Raw genomic sequence first — 13,845 nt, forward strand, 5'->3', positions numbered from 1 at the left:
GATCCAGATCATTCATTGTTGGGCCCCACCAAGGGTTTGTGCTCAAAGAGAGAAGAGAGAGTACTAGTTGCGAGAATAAGTACAGGTGCTACCTGGTTCAAAGATCTGAACAATTCAGTTGTTAAGCCCCGCCAAAGGTTCATGTTTGGAGAGAGAGAGAGAGTACAGGTTGTGACCGCCACAACCGGTAAAGGGGGTGAATTTGGCCCCAACCAAAGGTTCATGTTTAGGAGAGAGGGATAGGTGAATTTGTTACATAATGGGGTGAATTTATCACTGCCCATCAAATTTTACGCCCATTTTCCCACCTATTAGGCCCTGTTCGCTTCAGATTGTTGCAGCCGAGTGTGGACCCCAAACAGATTATTGGACTCCAGTTGGGGTCCACAATCGGCTGCAACAATCTGAAACGAACAGGTCCTTAATGGGTGTAAATTTTGTTTTATGCCCCTCTTACGTCGAAAATAACACGGGAATTTACGTACCATCAATCACTTATTTCTTCACTGATTTCATGAGATATTTATATACAACTCCCTACTTGACTTCCAAGCAAGATGAAATTTAAAATGTCAACTAATAAAATGCCAGAATTATCACTTAGATAACCAAACCAAACTCCCAGATCTGCTAGATCTTTTTCATTCACAAGTAAAAGTTCCAGTGACAATCAGCATCCAAGAAGCAAATCTGATGGATCTCCCTCTGTAAAAATTATGGGCAAAACAAATCCAGCAATGTCATTTATCATTTATCCATCTCCCAAATGATGCCACCATCCTCTGCAATGCCAAGAAAGATAGCTTAAAACTCAGCCCCTAAGAAGTACAAGAATACATTACAGGTAACAGAAATCAACTGATCCTATGCAACCCATGAATGCTCCCCTTTTTTACTACTTAATTTTGGTTATCTGTCAATACTCAACACAACTCAACTAAGCCTTCGTCCCAAACTAGTTGGGGTCGGCTAATGAAGCCTTTGGTTATCTATTATCTGTCAATAAGCATATGTGGTAATGATGATATGTAACACACCTCGGATTTTTTGTTTATGCAAACTTCCACAAGCATCCCAGCGCCAACTCCTGCAGCACAGACTGCCCCATAGAGGGCGATGGTGGATGGTATGGATCTTCGAGGAAGAAAGTAGTAATCTGGGACTTGCCTAATCTTTCTTGGAAGCCTCTTTTTAATGACTGTTTCATTAGATTCTATATGATTACCCATTGGTTTTCCAGTCCATGCCTTTCAACATGTCTATAGAGTCTTTCAGTCCCCATGGCAGAAAATCACTTAGTCTTGGATTCTACAAAGGAAGCTGCAAAGTTTTAATTGAAAATATTATTAACAAATCCACAAAAAAGGAGGAACAATATAGTTTAGGAGAAAACATATGAAAGGATGATATACTGCCCTTTGATTATTACTTTTTTAATGACTGAGGGAGGCTCACCCTGAAGGCGGGATGTATGATGAGTGGGATTCTTGCACACTTATGGGGCAAGGCCCAATAGGCTGTCTCGGCCCAGACTAGAACCACAGCTCGGTTGTGTCTAGGAAATGTTCCAACCAAGGGCCTATTTGGTTCACAGGATAGATCTTTCCACCCAGATTTATTTTTTTTGAAATTGGTAATTGCATTACCCGGCCGCCGTGGCTTGTGATTCTGATAATCAATTGAATCAGAATCACAAGCCTTACAAATTTCCCTTTTCATTTCCAGTATTATTTATAAAGGCTCTGAATTAGCTTCTGTTTTCTAAGGCTATTTGAAGTTACAGTTTTTCTTCTCTTTTCATGTATTTCTCAATCAACACATCGAATTAAGGAAATACCAAGATAAACGTTGAAATATTATATACATAGATCTTTATATTTGAATTTGAATGAGAGTTATCCATTGTATTCTTACATGAAATAATACATATATATTACAACAAAAGAATATGATAAGGCCAAATTCTAACGTGAGCTGTAATTAGTATTTTCAGAAAAAGAAGAAAATTCATTAAACAATCTCAACATAAATAAGCAAATATTACTTTTAGAAATTCAGAAAAAAAAAAGGAAAGAAAGAAAATTCATTAAACAATCCCAGCATAAATAAACAAACAAATTGCATTATTTACCTTCTTGTCCTGTTTCATTTGTCTATTAGTAGATTTTGTTCAAGCATCTAACCTTGTGTTCTGTCTTTATCCCAGTATTAAGGAAGAACAGCTTTAAAAAGCCTTCAATCCATTCCCACAAAAAGCTCACATGAACATAGATAGCTACTTACAGGCAGCTATGGAACCTGAGAAGAAGTGGGATTCAAACTTAGCACTTACAAAAAACAGGCCCAGGCCCAGACACAGCCACAGGCTGCTTCGATTGCAACATCTGCTTAGACTTCGCCCAAGACCCCGTGGTCACACTCTGTGGCCACTTATACTGCTGGCCCTGCATCTACAAATGGATAACCCTTGAAAAAACCTCCACCCCTCAACAATGTCCCGTCTGCAAAGCAACCCTCTCTCAAACCACCCTTGTCCCCCTCTACGGCCGAGGCCAACCCCCAAAACCTCCTAAACCCGAAGGAAGAGTAGTGTCCTTACCAAAACTCCACATCCCCCGACCCCCAAAGACCCCCCGCAAATCGCCCCGACTCTCTATCCTCACCTTCTACTCCTCGTAATCACACCCGCCACCATAGTCACCAACATCAACATTTCCATCAGGATTACTCTCCTTACAATGGTCATTACTTATCCTCTCCGTCGATGAATTTTAGGGTTCCGGTGACTCCGACTGCTGCCACGGCGGGGGCTTTGGCCGAGATGGCTATTTCGGTTTTGCCTTGGTTGTTTGGATGCCAAGGCAAAACCAAACAACCAAGGCAAATGATTATCCAAGGAGAGAGGGAGAGCAACTGATTATCCAAGGCCACAGGTCCCTTAGCGAGGATTTGTAAGGCTTGTGATTCTGATTCAAACATAAAAAGAACTTCATTCTTCACCAAGGTAGAAGGACAGTGTAAAGATAGGATTTCCCAGGACTCCTGTACCCATTTTCATAGTTCCTGCAGGGTCTCATTATGATTTTTTTCCCTATTAAGCAAGCTCTTAGGGAACCCATTCGTACTTCCACTTCCCTGCCCGAGATAGATAAAAGTGGAATCCCTGAACTTCTGTGGCGATAAATTTTACCCGAGTCAGGCCAAAGATCATCTTCACCACCAAAAGATTCTTCTTTAGATGATAGACTGGCACGAGGAACCCATTTTGAGGGGATTCTGGTCCTATGACACCATCGACAATTATCTCGCCATCTAAAATTAAGATATTGCCAGGGGGAGCAAAACCATGCTCCTGATCTATTATCTCGATCATGTTTGGATCTCCCTGTGGGTCTCCCCTCCCCTCCCCTCCCCAAGATGTGCGGGATGAGGTGGGAAGGAACAATCTAGCTTGCGGGCACCTTCTACATCTAAGCCTCCATCCAAAATTATAGTAGCGACAAAGAAGGCATTGCCAATCCTCCTCCCTTCCCTTCTCTGACGCCTTTATCCTTCAGATTCCAGCCATAGGATTGGGGTTCCAGGACGGATTTTAATTCCTTCGGAAACTAAACTTCCCCAAAACCTATTATTAATAGCTCAGAGAATTTATAAGTAGGTAATCTTTAATATCATCCAAAAGGTGTCTTAGAAAGCGTAGGGAAAACCATCAAGCCAAGGCGCTTTGTCACCTTTCATTCCAAAAGTTGCATTCGTAACTTTATCCATTTCAAAATCTATTTCCATCCACTCAGCCTTACTACTACGAATAGAGGCAAAAGGTAGTGAATCAATCTTGGGGCACCACTAATGCACTTTAGTGCATAAATTTTTTAAGCATTCAGTTATTTCCATTTCGATCTCCTCCATATCTTCTATCAATCTCTTGTCATATACAATGGAGTTTATGCCCTTTATCCTTCTTCTTGCATTTTCCATTATAGGGAAGAAGGTGGTATTTTTATTGCCTTCACATAGCCATAGAGCTTTTGATTTCTACCTCTAGCTTATTTCCTTCATTTTTAGGATGTCTTCATTTTCTTTCAATAATGTCCTCTTTCCTTCCGGCGACGATTGTCTATAACACTTGACTCCTCGATCTTGTCTATTTTTCCAGTGTAAGGCATTCATCCTTCTGCTTTGACTGCGAGGCTATAAATTCTTTCTTCCATTCTTTTACCTTGTTTTTCACATGTTTCAATTTGCAACAGAAAAGTGTTAAAGTATAAAAGATTAAATAACGCCATCAGCTTGAGCTTTTGGAGTAACTGGTTGTTTGACAAAAAGAAAGTCCCGCCACCCCCTTCACCTTACACTCGCTCCACAACTTTAACTTGGAGATGAAATCATTTGATTCTAACCCTGAGAGATCCACTCCGAAGGGGTATGGTGATCAGATTCTGGTCATGGCAGTGTTGTCTTAACCATGTTGATATTCAAAATTTTAAATCTTCCCACTCCTTAGACAGCAAAAAACGAACTAATCTGCAAGCAATTATAAGTGATTGTTGGTTGGTCCATGTGTATTCATACCCTTCCAAGCTAAAGATCGATTAGCTCATTATCATGGATAAATTCGGAAAATTTACCCACGCTCGTGGTGATACACCCCAAGTGATTCTTCTCATATGGATGATTTATAGTAATGAAGTCACCACCTAGTACCCATTAGCCTGCCCAGGATCTCCTAATCATTTTTAGTTCAATTCATAACCTCTTCCTTTGCCTCGGTCTGACTAGTCCATACACTGTCATAAGCAGCCATTGAATGACTTCCGATTGATGAGAAAATTCAACTGAAACCGAATAACCTAATAGCCTCAACAGAGATTGATGAGTCCTTCCAAATCACCATAATTCCTCTTGCAGGTTCATTTGAAGGGTGAAGTGTCCGCAACCTATTAGAAATTAGAATTCCCCATAGCTAATTAATCAGCTCTTCAGTTACTACTTCTAGTTTAGTTACGAGCTCCTTCCTACGAGATGCGGATTGTAGGCCCAATAAGAGGGATATAATGTCCATTATGATTTATTTTCAGGGTATCTAGTTTCTAGGATTTATATTTTTATGTTTTTAGTTTTAGGGCTTTTATTTTTCATGTTATTTAGAATTAAGGATTTATTTATTTTTCATGAAATTTTAGTTCCATTGGTATTTTCAGTTTTTATGAATAAATATTAATTGAGATTTCTCCCTCACTAATTATTTCTTCTTCTTCTTCTTCTTCTTCTTCTTCTGTTCTCTCCCTAGCCAACACCACTTTCCCACCCTCCTAATGTTCCCCAATATTGTGTTCATCATGGGGATCTTGATGAAGAACCCGACCCAGTCTGTCATCTCTGAAGCATTCCCACCTATTCCTGGAAACTTAAGATAAATCATTTATAAGCCCCTTGCAATTCTCTCTTTCCCCTAATTTTAGATTTTGTTTTAATTACTTCCATCGTGCTGGTTTTGAGTAGGTTTATGTCCCGTGCTTCAATTTCTTAAAACACAGCCCAGAGCCTATCCTATATTCCATCTGCCTCTATCCCCAGCTCCCCTCCATGACTTAGTAGTGCCTTCTTTCTGATCACTTCTCGTGTATCCTTGATATTTTCAGCGAGTTGAAAAAGAAAAGACCTCCGTCATGGATGGATTCCGCTCAAATAGACGCCTCAACGCCATTTCAAGTGATCCTCCTCCCTTGACAGAGACATAAATTTGTTGTTATCTTCCTGATATGGAATCAGACTCATGGATGAATTCATATCATCCCCCGAGCTTGAGGACTAATCACCACTGTCAGAAAAGGGGATAAAGAAGGTTGCAAGTCTGGGCTGTAAATCATAAGCAAAGGCAATTGAGGAGAAGGTGGGAGTGAGTCATGACAACTGGTAGGCACCGAGTCTCTACAAAGTCTTGCTGAGTGAGAGTTTTGACAGAGGAATTGGATCAGCTAAAATTTCAAGGATGCAATGTACACTCGGTTCGCTTTGGACAGGAGTTACAGGAATAGCTGATTGAGCACCTCCTCCAAAATCGATAGCATCGATTGATTAACTCTATGATTAACTCAGATGCTTGATTGAATTGATCGATTCATTGGGCAATTTGTCTTTGTAGGCGATTCTGAGTATGCTAGTTGAGTGGTAAAAGTGTAATTTTTCTAAGAGACGCAGAGTTGTTCGGGCAGTTCTCATTCTCCTATTTCTGGCCATTTCGTCTGCTCAAAAGAGAGAATGAGAAGCTTTGCCGAACAAGAACAAAGTGCATATTCTAACTTATAATCCCCACCAATTACTATTCTTAGCCAAAGAAGGTGGCAAAAAAAAAAACAAAGAACTTGCCTGCTTCATGTGGTGAATTGCTTCGGGACAAAGGTGACTTGTTAAGGCGAAAGGCGACAACAGTCATGAAGTAAGTTCTCTTTCTTCTTCATCTTCATCACCTTCTTTTTCTCTAATAATTCAAAACACTTGTAGAATTTGTTTCTGTTTTGAATTAGTTCAACTACTTCGAGCATAAACTGGTTCTTCCCCTCTTATTCTTCTCCCTTTCCTTCCTATTGAGTCAAATAGTTCGATTCATTCTAACATCTTGGTATGAATAAAATCCAGCTGATACCAAATTGATGTGAACTCTAGGCTCTGATACCAAATTGGTGCAAACTTGGAGGTTCGCGGGTGATTCCTAGGAACCTTAGGAGCTTGATGGTGGGAGTTTATTGGCTCTAAGCTTCGCATAATCTACAAACGGTTGGAACTTCCAGTGGAATAAATATTTCCAACGCACAATAAGTTTCGGCAATTGTGTTGTCGGTTTTAAATAATGTGATCCCAAGGTCCGCCTTCGATGTACTCCTTGTACAGTGACAATTTAGGCAAAAAAAAAAAACAAACTTTGATTCTTCCGTTTCCTTAGATCTATAGACGCTCGCTCGTGCGCTCCCAAATAAGCATTAAAAATCTGGGAAGGATCCAAATCAGGGGTAGAGCCAGGAATTTGCTCCAGGGGGTAGAGAATTTTATTTTTATAAAAAAAACAATTACCCTGAATTTTTGTTGGTAGGTGTTCTTCATTTACCCTGAATTTATCTAGGAACCCGAGCTTGCACCTTAAATTTTATTTATGAGAAAAAAAGTACAAAGAGGGGGACATATTGATGCAAGGTAAGTGAGTGGGATGGTGCACATGGACGAACCCCATCTGAGATAACAAGAGAGATGTGTGATCCAATTGAAATAGTAAATCAGAGTGAAACCAATATCCAAGTTATCAGTTGTTAGAAGGGTATTTTGGACATTGTACATGTAACCCTTGCATGTATATATATATTTCATATTACATGGGAGCTCCCTAAGGGACTCCCTTCCTCTCCCTCACTTCTTCCTCTTCTCTTGTGTACTATGTTAGATTCAACATGGTATCAGAGCTGATCTTGGATTGAAGGAGGAACACAAAGGGAAGAGACAAAGACAAAAAAAAAGGGGGGGGGGGGGGGGGAGTGGTGGTGGTGTGTTGGGGGGCAACTCCCTTCACCCATCCTCCCTCCATCACCTTCTTCGTCTTCCCCATCTCATCCTCCTCCCATTGCTGCCTTCCCCAACCCTCTACAACTCACCCCTCTGCATGGATTTGTGCTAAGAAATGACTTTGGACACTCAATCATCCCTTGTGGATGTTTTCCGTAATTAGTTCTGTTGTTGGGTAGAGGCCCAAGTCAACAGCGTGATTCCTAAATCATATTAGGGGAATTTGCTCCCAAAAAAGGTATTTGTAGTCTCACTGCAGTTGACAATGCAGGACAAAATATACCAGTCGAATCATAAGGAGTTCATGCTCCTCGTTAGTGGATTCACATCCACATGATAGAGAGGGATAGCCCCTCTGAATATGAAGTTTCAGAATTCTGTTTAGATGAGTAAAATCAATACATAGAGAAGTTTGAGTCTTCACTACAATAGAGTGTGCAGAATGGCCAGTCTTCTTAATGGATGAAAGAACCCTAAATTGCAAGAGTATAATAAACCCATTGTTTTACTGGAAAGTCCCTTTTAGATCAACATGCAGGTTTTTGCATAGCAAAAGGGATTCTTACCAGTTCGAGGAGGATCTTGTCCTCATTTGGGGAGGTCAATGCCTCTCACCCTTATAGGGTCAAGTTCACCAAGTATGGCTCTGAGATCATTAAAAGAGCTAGCTTTGGCGTCCTCACTCCATGAAGGCCAACTTGGACATGAAAGAAGAGCCCGAAGCTCAAGCAATGGCGGGTATTTCCCACAGTGGCAGAGGTAAAAGTGGTCTAACTGACGACTAGGCATGTGCCCACTCTCAAGAAACATAGAAAAATTGATCAAGACATGTGAAACAACCAGTTACTCCAAAAGCTTAAGCTGTTGGAGAAGACGTTATTTATTCTTTTTATACTTTAACACTCCCTCTTCACATGTGGCCCCGCCCCTATTTCTTTGGGTTGGCCTGCACGTGGCACATGTGGCCCCACTTTTGGGTTGACCATCGCATGTGGATTTTTTGACAACAAGGAGGTTTAAACTCAGGACCTTTGCTCTGATAGCATGTGAAAAGAACCAGTTACTCCAAAAGCTTAAGCTGTTGATGAAGGCGTTATTTATTCTTTTATACTTAAACAAGACACATTACCATGAGAAAACCCTAGCCAGTCTACAACTGAAACTAAGCCTTAACCTATGTACTTTGACCAACTATCACGTGAAGGTGCCCAAAATGGACTATGACACATTACTAAGCAAAGGATCCAACACAGAGGTATCTGAACAATGTGTCTGTTCTGAAATAACCATAGCAGACATAACAGAACTCTATTATAAACTCTTTACTTCCATCAAATAATAACTGTTAGTCAAGGAAAAAAAACGTTTTATTTATCTTGAAAGACAAATTTCAGAGTAAACATGAAACTTTAAGTGAACTTATGGTAAGTAAAAGAAACCCAATGCAGTGAACTTTGTGTTATCAGATAGGAACCATTTTATTCACTAATTTTGTTACTGTTCAAAGCTCTTCTACTCAACAGAGTTTTGCGGAACAACTAAATGGATGCATATATACTGTCATTACGACCTGAGATTTCATGTAAAGATGACTTAAGCAAACAAAACGATTTCAACTTGTAATTTAGAAAGACAAATATAAAGATGCCTCTGTAATTATCTCTTTACTGCAAAAATTATATATGATAAAGATCAAGATGAAAATGAATGGTTATAAGTCAACAAAAAGGCCTGCTATCCTCAAATAACACATGGTTTTTTTCAGTTAGAAACTCTAGTTTTTGTATAACATAACATATTTCTATTTGACAAGGAGACTGAAACCTTTGATAGTAGTTGGGCTTCAGTAGTAAAGAATGATTAACACAATAACACCCATCTATGGAGCTCTGTAACTTTGATTACTGGAAAATATTGTCTAGTTAAGTAGGATACACTCTAAGAACTAGTTAGAGTTTTTAACAGCCGATGAGCTAGGGAAAGAAAAACAGGAAAACAAAAAACTCTATCATATGATGGAACTTACTTGGAGGCTCTATCATATGATCCAAAATCTCACCAGTAGCTTCAATGAAGTTACCAAGGGGGTTAGCCTTTCAAAATAAAGTTACCAAAATCTTGTTGATTAACCTACGGGAACCCACAGAGAATAGCTCATACTTCCACTTCATTAGAATATTTAATTCTGATTGGTCCAAAAAAAAAAAAAAACTCAAATTGTGACCCCAAATTCACCTCTCAGATGACCATCCACTCCCATTGGGGTTCCTGTTTCCCAAAATAACTGCAGGGGTACAACTCGGGTCGGGTGCAACCCGAAAAAAAAAAAAAAAAAAAAAAGAAGGTCGGGTAGGGTATCTTTCGGGTCCGGGTCGGGTTGGGTTTTCCTAACCCGGGTTGAGTTTAGGTCGGGCTCAGGTTGAGGGCTTGGGCAACCCAACTCAAGTGAAACCCGACATTTTTGCCATTTCTTTTTAGTTTTTAGTAAGCTTAAAAACTTGGATTAGATTAGGTTGGAACTCAAGTCGGGTCGGGGCCAGGTTGGATCAGGTTGAACCTCATTGGGTTGGGACTCAGGTTTGAGTTGAGTAAATGGATCCTCAGGTTGGGGTCCGGCTTGGCCTCAGCCCTACCCAACCTGACCCGAGTTGCACCCCTAAAAATAAGACATCAAAAGCACTTGGTGGCTGATAATATGAGACTCTCTAGACTTGTCCATAAGAATGTGTTTGTCTCTTGTTTGATGGGCCAAATAATAGCTTGTAAGATTAGTGCATGCTATTGTAGTAGAACTTGGCATCGCCGCATCTATTATGGGAGGGACATCTTGTCCCCCTAATTGTAACCCGGTTATTGCATCATTAATAAAATTGTTACTTTTCTTGAAAAAAAATAATAGCTTGTGAGGCTAGGCTCCGTAATATCCTTCCCCAAAGGACATATCAAAGAAACACTAAGGGGGCAGTTTGGATACACAGATTTTAGAATCTTGGATTTCCTCAAAATCCTGGATGGAAGACAAGAGAATAAGGGGACCTTTCCTGATATTGTGCACCATGTCTCGGCATGTTTAGGAAAAAGCCACACAAAATCAATCAGAACCTCGCAATCTTCTTTCAAGGTGAGTAGACCTTTCCTGATATTGTGCCAACAGGTTTAAGATGATACTATGCAATATTGAATGTTGAGTACAAACGAGAGGCTGTCTTAAAGTTTTAGCATCATACTCAAAAGGTGTAATTGTACAAGAAGTCATGGATTTGGATCAGCTTATTTCCAACAACTGAGATGGCTTTAGAAACATAAATCCTTCATATGGCTAAATTAATTGATGTGCAAATATGATTGGGGTTCATAGGGTGAGATAAAGTTCTGCAACACTTCTCATTCTCCCTTTTCATGCGGGTCGAGTCCGCTTCATATAATCATTGATTTTAGCCGCTGGGACGACTCACCATGTCCAATTTGGTCATGAGGACACCATGTACGACTCAAAAGGTGGAGGAATGGATTAAAGGGAAACAAATTCTAAAAATGTAAGCACAATCTGATTGATCATGTTTTAATAGATTATGGTTTTATGCAATTCAGGTCAATCGCCTCCCATTGTTTAGCATGTCTTCATAAAATGGTAATAAAGGTTAGGAAATTGTATTGGAATCAATTGACTTTAAATGGGAGATGGGTACTGAAATAAAGGGATGATGCTATATTTGACCCCAAAGGCATTCCTTTCAAATTGAATAAAAGCAAAAGCTACCTTTTTAAGGTTCCACTTTGAGAAGAGCCAAGCACTAAAGCTACCGGCCACTCAAAACCGTCATAAAGTCAGAAAAACAGTACAATTGGTAAGGATTTCTCTTTCTTTGAGTGTATCTCTTCATATCACAAAAGCAAAAGCTCTCTCTCTCTCTCTCTTAAAGGTTCATGGGTTTACTGTAGATCAAAAGTAAAAAAGGAATAGTAATAAGAAATGTAAAGCAAGTGACATTTACATCGCAAAACCCATAAACAATGAAGATATTGGTCCCAAGATCTTCGTAAGAATATTTATAACTTTGTTTCTTCTCTTTCATGTTTTGTCACAACCCCCAAAAACACTATAAGGCCTTGGGTTCCACTTTCTTGGAAGAATGCATGGAATGCAACTGACACTTTGAACTGAAAAAGGTTTGTTTTGTGGAGTACAAGCTTAGAAACACATGTTATGGAGATTTACCCACGATTAATAGAAACCGCTAAAAACCCTCTAAGATGAAAAAGATTCAATCCGGCACCCCTCCATAGTAATGGGCAGTCCTCAACAGCAATAAAGGTACCTGGACCAGTCCACAAGATGGGGAAGCTTAGCTACACACTTGCGCATCTTTGGAGCAGAGCGGAGTAGAACTTGGCGCTTACTACGGGATTCAAATGGCCACCCCAAGAAAGCAGGTAAGGAAGAGATCTATGCATTGGAAATAAAAGCCATCTCGCAAGGTATTCGACTTGCAAAAGAGTGGCACATAGAAAATTTATGGATTGAATCATACTCATTAATGGCAGTCAGGTCCACAAAAGGCATTTAGAGGGAAGTCCAAACGGTTGCAAACATAAACAGGAGTCTAAGCACTTCTAGAGCATGGAGAATCACTCACATTTGGAAGAGAGACAATGCACTGGCTGACTATTTATCAAAGACAGAGTGCCCTCATAAAATTGACCGGGAGGCCGACACATGTCCCAAGGAGATTCAAGGGGCTGTTAATGGTAAAAGGATGATTTCACAGCCCTTCCAGAAACCCTGAAAACCAAACTAAATAGTGGGATAAACTTTAAAGCTGAGATCCAAGGGAGCTCACCCAATCACAGGAGAGAGTGTACTTTTTCATAGCTACCTAAGACTCAAGTCTAAAAAAGGGAGACCAAACTTTAAGGTACGCATCTCATAAGTCACATCACTCTCTTCCCCATTCAGCTCAGTTCATACCGTTGCCTCATAAGACTTAAGCATTAGAGAAGTTCATACCGTTGCCTCATAAGACTTAAGCATTAGAGAGTTGCGCGAGTGGGGTGTTTTGGGGAAGAGGGGAGGGGCAGGTGTCAAACTTTAGTCCTCCTTCCGCCGTGTTTTTTGTGAGCACAAGTCATCTTAAGAAGCCAGCTTGGCACGGGAGGGCCTTCAAGATTTATATTGATATGCCTATAAATAAACCATAACTATATGAGTTCCTCTAAATTAAATTGTGCAAACGAAAAAATTTCCTCAAGAAATGTTTTTTCTTGTAATCCAAACAAGATCACACTGGAAAAATCTTTACAATTGGAAGCCTAGGATCATCAAATGGAGGAGATTTTCACAACATGGTTCTTTCTTAGTGGAGTCTAGTAGATAATGATCTGGTTCATCAAATAAGTATGAACATGCATGTATTCTCTTTTTCGTCTAGTATTTTTCTAAGGTGTTGTTTGGATTGCAAGAAAACCATTTCTGATTAAAAAAATTATCAACAATTTAGGGGGGAATGATATATTTATTGTTAATTTAGGGAAATGTTATCAGCACTACTGTATTTTGATGATCGCACTCCTCACTTTATTAAAAAGTAGGGTATGCCCGCACCATAGGATGATCCAAACCGTCCATTAGATGGGCCATAGCCTAAATAGGTTGTGCCTCAAAAATCATTTCCATAGGTTGATCCTAACCCTCTGATCTGCAGAGGGACTGAATGTTAGAGGGTTGATCCTAACCCTCTATAGATCGGAGGGTTGGGATCAACATATGGAAATAATTTTTGGGGCACAACCTATTTAGGCTGTGGCCCATCTAATGGACGGTTTGGATCATCTATGGTGCAGGCCATACCGTACCTTTTAATAAAGTGAGGAGTGCGATCATCAAAATACAGTAGTGTTGATAACATTTCCCTTAATTTATAGGAATACTATGTGAATTGAGAGTTCCTCTTGGTTCCATTCATCTTTATCCGCACGTAGAAAAAGAAGAAACTTCTAGAACTATTTTTCCTTTCCAAACTTCTCTGAAAAAATCCCTTCAATTCAAACAAGGGGTGTAAGTTAACAAAACAAGGGGAGTATAATGTAAGTTTTGGTACGTTTGGTTGCAGGAATTTTTTTAGTTCTTGGGATTTTTGTGGAACAAAAAACTTCCTGGAAGATTGGTGAGAAAAAAAAAAAAAAAAAAACTCCCTGGAAGTATCCTGGTAAAATAAAATTCCCATGTTTGGTTGACCGGGCTATGGTGGGAAAAAGTTTGGTTGCTTGAACTGTTGAGAAGAAAAAAAAATC

General features: G+C 39.8%; 1 long non-coding RNA gene across 1 annotated transcript; it reads right to left on the reverse strand.

Moving 5' to 3' along the window:
* Positions 1-558: 558 nt before the first annotated feature.
* LOC143887375 (uncharacterized) lies at positions 559-9,857 on the reverse strand. The gene is made up of 3 exons (XR_013254145.1): positions 9,581-9,857; positions 1,038-1,320; positions 559-782 (listed from the first exon to the last, which is right to left on the reverse strand). It is a non-coding gene; the product is annotated as an uncharacterized LOC143887375 (long non-coding RNA).
* Positions 9,858-13,845: the final 3,988 nt, after the last annotated feature.

The sequence above is a fragment of the Tasmannia lanceolata genome, unplaced genomic scaffold (assembly GCF_043159265.1).
Source record: "Tasmannia lanceolata isolate RefF3 unplaced genomic scaffold, GAP_Taslan_0.1 ptg000012l, whole genome shotgun sequence".
In the NCBI taxonomy this organism is placed as follows: Eukaryota; Viridiplantae; Streptophyta; class Magnoliopsida; order Canellales; family Winteraceae; genus Tasmannia; species Tasmannia lanceolata.